A 7800-nucleotide genomic window follows, 5' to 3' on the forward strand; every position below is an offset into this window, starting at 1 on the left:
AAATTATATATTGCAGGACAAAAACTTAAGAATGTTTAGTCTGAAGTTTTAGCAAATGAACTAAAATACTTCTGCTTGTTTAGACTGAAGTTTCAGATAGAACTCATGACAAAACTGTTGACTGTAGGACAAAACTTCAGCCTGTTTTGGTATGAAGTTTTAGCAAATGAACTAAATAACTTCAGCATCCATAAGCATGAAGTTTTGGCTTCAATGTTAAACAACTTCATACTACATTAGCATGAAGTTTTAGCTTCAGCATGTTTAGTATGAAGTGTTAGAAAATGAACAAAAAAACCTTTAGCATGGATAAGCAAAAACTCAATAGAAAATTACGTACTGTAGGAGAAAACTTCAGCATGTTTAGTCTGAAGTTTTAGCAAATCAACTAAATAACTTCAGCATGTTTAGTCTGTAGTTTTTAGGTAAAAGCTCATTGCTAAACTACAGACTGCAGGACAAAACTTCAGGATGTTTTGGTATTTTTTAACTTGAAACTTATCTTTTTGTATTTATCAGTTACTTTTTTTATTTTACCACCTACTTCATCTTACATTTAATTTATCTTACCATATAGTAAATTACATGAAAAGTTACTTTTGCATTTATAAATAGTAAATGAAGTCTTTCAATTTGATTATGTGAAAACTTTGGCTTTTCAGGCAGAAGTTATTTTTTACTATAGAAAAACTGTAGACTTATTAGGCCGAAGTTATATTTCTTTTTGCATTTACTACCTACTTGTTGTCTTTTACCACCTACTTATCTTGTTACATTCAATTTCTCTAAACGTAAAATAGCAAACAGACCTGAAAAGTTACCTTTGCATTTATAGATATTAAATTTATTAGGTGCACACTTTGGCTATATTAACAATCTCTTCACTTGAAAATTTCATAGTCATCCATAGACTTCTATCATATTTCTTTAAATTTATATTCATCCATAGCCTTTTAGCTTTTTTAAAGAAACAATGTCTGATGCTAGCGGAAGTAGGAAGCTTACAATGGATGAACTTATGCTGAAGTGGGAGAGTTTAAAGTTTGATTGGATGTCACGACCCAAAATCCATTAGGGTCGTGATGGCACCGGACACCACTGTCAGGCAAGCCAACAAAAAATTTCTTAATTTGGTTCTCATCTTAATATTTTAGAAATCATATTTTTCTTCAATTAAACAGTAAAAGATGGAATCTAATGTGTAAATAATAATATTTTACAACAATTTCAATACAGTGCAACCCATAATCGCCTCAAAATCCGGTATCATAAGTGAATGAGGCTCAACTAGGAATGTAAAATAAAATACAACATCTGTTCGGAATATAAATTGGGACAAGAGAAATATAAATACTCTGAAGGAAACTCTGCTAGCTGCGGACTCGTAATGTGGAATGCAGCTCACCTAAGTCCCCGCAATAACCGCACATCTGCGCCCACAAGGCCACTAGATATATATGCACCTGCATAAAAATATGCAGCAAGTGTAGCATGAGTACGTAAATCAATGCGTACCCAGTAAGTATCCCGCCTAACCTCTAAGAAGTAGTGGCGAGAGATCGACTTCGACACTTACTATGGGTTATAAATAAAATGTCAATGATATAATTAAGCATGGATTATATAATACGGTTGCATGCTCAATAGTTTAAAGTAAGTAAGCAGTTCTTTTATAATTAAGAAATCTCCAAATTTATTTCCCATTATTTAACAATTTATCTCATGCCAAGGAGGCAATATCATTTATTGTAAATTCAAAAGCAATCAATTAAATCATGCCGAGGTCGTACGGCCCGCTCCAACATAAATATTTAAACTGTGCACTGCCGAGGGTCGAACAGCACGAACCATAGATGCATCTAATTAATCTGCCGAGGCGTTCGGCCTGCTCCACAAAATATAAACGCATTCAACAATCAATCAACAATTCTTTAAGGAGAAATTATCCAAGAAATTGTCAATTCTCATTTATCGGTCAAGAAAAACGAAGTTTAACGTTTTAAAAATTTATTTACCAAGTTCAATATGATTTAAGCAATTTAAATTAAAAATAAGGTTGCAAACATCGCAAGTATAGCATAATTTAGGTCCTAGACTACCCGGACTTAGCATAATAGTACGGACTCTCGTCACCTCGTGCGTACTTAGCCCCCACAAATAGAAGCACATATCGTATTATTTTACCTATGGAGTTATTTCCCTATTACAAGGTTAGAAATGAGACTTACCTCGCTTCGAAGTTCCATCACCGGCTCCCAAGCCCTTCCAATAACTCAAACCGATGCCCAACGCTCCAAACCTAGTCAATAAACATGCAAATCCATAAATATACACTCTAATACTTATTATAATCCAATTTATAACAATTCCTAACTCCGCTTGAAAAGTCAATAAAAATCACCCTCGGGCCCACGCGCCTGAATTTCAAAAATTTTCAAAGATAAACTTTACCCATGACACCACGAACTCAAATATATAATTTATTTCCCATTCCATGCCCAAATTCGTGGTCAAATTCCAAAATACCAATTTCTAGGTATATCTTCAAAATCTCTAATTTCTACTAATTTTCATGTTTAAATCCTTATATAAACTATATATTTAACTCACAATATGTGGGAATCACTTACCTTGACATAGATGACAAAAATCCCCCTTCCAAAAGCTCCAAAAATCGCCCATCCAAAAGATAAATGGAGGAAAAAGGCCAAATCCCGTCTTGTAAAAATGTCACGACCCAAAATCCAACTAGTCGTGATGGAACCTAACCCAACCCACTAGGTAAGCCAATTATCAACTATCCAATTCAAATAACAATTATTAAAGCAATTTAAGTAAAGAAAAATCTTAATCTTATACATTCTCCAAGAACTGGTAGTACAAATCACGAGCTTCTAATAATAGAGTATACAAAGCTGGTATGAAGTAATACATCATCAGTTTAAAAAGTACATGAACAAAGTTTTATGAATCTAAGGCTATCATGGACAAGAGGCAGCTACAACCGGAATGTAGGTACATCTTCGGATCCAGCTCCCAACGAACGCAGCAACATCAGCAGCCAATATCTGCACGCAAGGTGCAGAAGTGTAGTATGAGTACAACCGACCACATGTACTCAATAAGTAACTAACCTAACCTTAGGTTGAAAGTAGTGACGAGCTCGTACAAAGGTCAGAGTCCAACTTCCATAACCAACAATAGTAATTAACAATATAAAACAAGTAATACCCGAAGTAACTCAGAGATAAAATGCTCAATAAAATCATGATTTTTGAAAATAGTTCTGCCTTTCAGGTACATCAGTGAAAATCCAAATCGTTTACCGAAGTTGCCAAAAGTATGAGCAAGTTTGAAAACAGTAATTTTTCCAAAAATCCCTTCAATAATAATAAAGATGTTTCATTTTCTTTACAGATAACCAGTGTAAACCCAATGCATAACTATGCTCATATGTCAACATGTGTGAGAAATCATAAATGACGTGATACCGTACATCATGAGAAAAAATACAACTCTATGCCTGTATGTCATGTGTGCATATCAATGCAATGTATCTCAGAGATAAATTCATGTACTCACACTCTCAAAGTACTCAATCTCACTTTCTCACACATTCCACTCATCATGCTCAATCACTCGGTACTGTATATGGCCAATCCGGTCCAGGGAAGATCTATCCCGGAATATACATATCAACTGATCATCAGTCACTTAGTACCGAGTAGGGCCAATCCAGCCCGTGGAAAAGATCCATCTCCAGGTATATAATGCTTCGGACAAGATCCATGTCCAGGGAAGATCCATCCCTCAATATAGTATGAGTACGTAAATCAACGCGTACCCAGTAAGTATCCCGCCTAACCTCGAAGAAGTAGTGACGAGGGATCGACTTCGACACTTACTATGGGCTATAAGTAAAAAGAATAATATCATTAAATTAGACATGGATTAATTAATACGGTTGCAAGCCCATTATTCTGAAGTAAGTAAGCAGTTCTTTTATAATTAAGAACTCTCCAAATTGATTTCCCATTATTTAACAATTCATCTCACGCCGAGAAGGTAATATCAATTATTACAATTTCCAAATCAATCAATTAAATCATGCGCAAAACATGCGAAGGTCGTACTGCCCGATCCAACATATATTTAAACTGTGCACTACCAGAGGGTCGAATGGCACGAACCATAGATGCATCTATTTACTACCGAGGCGCTCGGCCCGATCCACAATAACAATTATTTCAAGAAAACACAAGTTTCTCATTTACAGTCAAGTATCTCATACAAACCTTCAAGTAAGTGAATTTAACCTAATACAATTCTTTTATCAATTTCTATCATGACTAAGTGATTATATTAGCAAGTAAGGGCACAAACATTCCAAGTATAGCATGATACGGGTCCTAAACTACTCGGACAATAGCATAATAGTATCTACATACGGACTCTCGTCACCTCGTACGTATGTAGCCCCCACAATTAGGTACAAACATTTATTTAATTCACTATAGGGTTAATTCCCTCTTACAAGGTTAGAAAGGAGACATACCTCACTCCGAAGTTTCATAACCGGCTCCCAAGCCATTCAATCAACTCAAATCGATGCCCAACGCTCCAAAACTAGTCAATAAGTAAGCAAATCCATAAATATACGCTCTAATACTCATTATAATCCTATTTACAACAATTCCCAACTCCGTTCGAAAAGTCGATAAAATCACCCTCGGGCCCACGTGCCCGGATTCCGAAAAGTTTCGAAGATAATTATTACCCGTAGTCTTATGAAATCAAATCTATGATTTATTCCCAATTCCATGCCCAAATTTCATGGCAAAAATTCAAAATACCAAGTTCTAGATCTTTCTTCAAAATCTCAATTTTCTACTAGTATTCGTACCTAAATCCGTATATAAACCTTGTATGTAACTTGCAATAGAATAACCTACACCAAACGGGCCATCCCCATTAACACAGCGCATTCGCGATAGCCCTGACGCGAACGCGAATAACCTCCTGCTCGACCTTCCGCGAATGCGAACCATTATACGCGATCTCGTAGAGTAAAAATCCAACCAGTCCACTTAACCTTTCGCGATCGCGGACCTTTCTTCGCAATCGATTCGAAGACACACCCGAGGCCCTCGGAACCTCAACCAATTATGCCAACACGTTCCAAAATACATTACAAACTTAGTCGAGCCTTCAAATCACATCAAATAACATTGAGATAATGGATCGCAACTCAATTCAAGCTTTATGAACTTTGGAACTTCAACTTCTACAATCGATGCCGAAACCTATCAAATCACGTCCGATTGACCTCAAATTTTGCATACAAGTTACATTTTCAATTACGGACCTACTCCAACTTCCGGAATCGGATTCCGACCCTGATATCAAAAATTCCACTTCCGGTCAAACTTCTCAAAAACCTTCAAATTTCTAGGTTTAGCCAAATGACTCCAAAATGACCTACGGACCTCCGAATCCACTTCCGAACGCGCTCCCAATACCAGAATCACCATACAGAGTTATTCCCAGACTCAAAATCCCAAACGGACATTGATAATATTGAAATGTACTTCAACCCAAATTTATGAAATTCTTCCAAAATGCCAACATCCACAATAGGCGCCGAAACGCTCCCGGGTCATCCAAAACCCGATCCGGACATATGCCCAAGTTCGAATTCATCATACGAACCTGTTGGAACCTTTAAATCCCGATTCTGAGATCGTTTACTCAAAAATCCAACCTTAGTCAATTCTTCTAACTTTTTGTTTTTAAGCAACTATACCACTAGGCAGTACTTGCCTAGTGGCTAATATATAAATAAAATCCCAAAATGGGTCCAAAGCTTACTAGATGTCTAAACCAAAATAGAAGTTGCATGAAGCTACTAGTTATTAAAAGGATAGAACAGCTAAAATCCAATGAACTAGCTATTACAACATAATAAGCTGAATGCTTCCTTCTCCTATCAGTGTATGTGAATCCAATTGCCATTGAAAAATACCAAGCAGCACCTATCAAGCTCTCACCAGGTGCCAGGGTATACTGTCCATAGGCTAAAATGAATTCCAAACAACTCCACTACAGATTTGAAGCCAGCATAGTCTTCCAAGTGTAGCTACTATATGATCTCCATATGCAGTGAACTGATTTTGTCCAAGTATTAATCATGTGCTCACTCATCAAAATTAATATGTAGAAGAGACTGGCTTTAGGAAGGCTTTGCAAGGCAAAAGCTAGGCTTGAGCTGGCTTTAGGCCGACTTTGCAAGGCAAAAGCCAGGCATGACCTGGCTTTAAGCAGGCTTTGCAAGGAAATAAGATGTAGTAGGAATTTGATTCTTGTCCCTTGTTGCCCAAATTTTTAACCAGATTTTTATGCACTGGAATGTTTTATCTGTTATTAATTTGCCTAGTAACAATAGGTTTTTGCCCAGTTGCTGTAGGAATAACATTTGTAACCTTAGGTTCTTGCACAACTGATTGGAAGGCGTCAGGTTTTTCTGCTAGAACTATACCAACTTTGGCTGAAGAATGAGATACCTGCCCAGCTCTATTCTCCTTCCCATTTGTTATCATTAGGACATTAGTTTGCCCCTGTTCATTACTTGTTTGCTGACCATATTCTCCATGTATTTGTGTTGTACCTGGTCCCTCTGTAACCCCAGCAAAATTACTACCAAACACAAGAGTTGTATCAGCCTTCAATTCCCTCGAAACTCTAGCAAGTGTTGCAGTCACTAGAACTGTTGCAATGGCAGAAACAGTTGGTACATGTTGGGACTTGATAGCATCTGATCCTTGACCATTAAACTAAGATTTTTCTGTTGATTCCAAGGTTTTTCCATCAACCACATGCTGTAATTTATTAGCATCCAGCAATTGCCTCAAATCTCCTCGGAAACGATCAACGCCATCCTCCCTCGCAACTTCATTGTATTTTTGAGTGTTGCTGTTGGAATTCCTTGTGATCAAATGACAATTTACATCCTCATGACCTTGATGTTTGCAAACAATACAATAAGTAGGAGCATTATCAATCACACACACTTGATAATGCTCTATAATATTTCCAGTTCCCTCGTCCAAATAATTCAACTTGATACGCTTTGGATGCTTGTCCAGAAGATCAAGAATAACTTTTACCTTAGCTGTGCTAGGCCTTGTTCTTTCTTGTGTCGCTTTATCAACTGATATGGGCTTCCCTAATGCATAAGCAATAGACAGTAACGGTTTCTGTGCAAACAAATTGGTCAGCAAATCTGGGAAGGAAATCCAAACCAATGCTTTTGAGGTTTCTTCTTTTGGTTCGAAACATTGTGACCAAGGGAAAGTTCTAAACTGGTGTTGCTTGCCATTAAACTGAAAGTATCCTACTTATTTTGATAAAACAGCCACAAAATCCTCATACAAATAAAAACGCAATAAAAGATAATGATGTGCGCGCAAACCTACCAAACACTTCCCTTTGACGCCAAGTTTTTGCGGCAGTGTTGTCTTCAAATCTTTAAAATCTGTTGCTCCATATGATAGCTTCATCAAAACAGCTTGATGAAGTTCCTCTTCAATGGCGAAATCATCAAGCTCCTTAAACGTGAACTGAATTGTAGGTTCACCATGTATAACTTGGATTGGTTTCAATACTGTTTTGGTTGAAGGTTTTGTAGTTTGATTATTTGTAACTAGAGCAGCATAGTTAAAAGGATTTGGCGTTTGTCCCACATCTTTAAACTGGGGAGAGGTCGTTGCTGCCATGGAAGCCTAGTTCTCCATCGGTTTGCCC

This window comes from Nicotiana tomentosiformis, chromosome 12 (genome assembly GCF_000390325.3).
Source record: "Nicotiana tomentosiformis chromosome 12, ASM39032v3, whole genome shotgun sequence".
Lineage (NCBI taxonomy): Eukaryota > Viridiplantae > Streptophyta > Magnoliopsida > Solanales > Solanaceae > Nicotiana > Nicotiana tomentosiformis.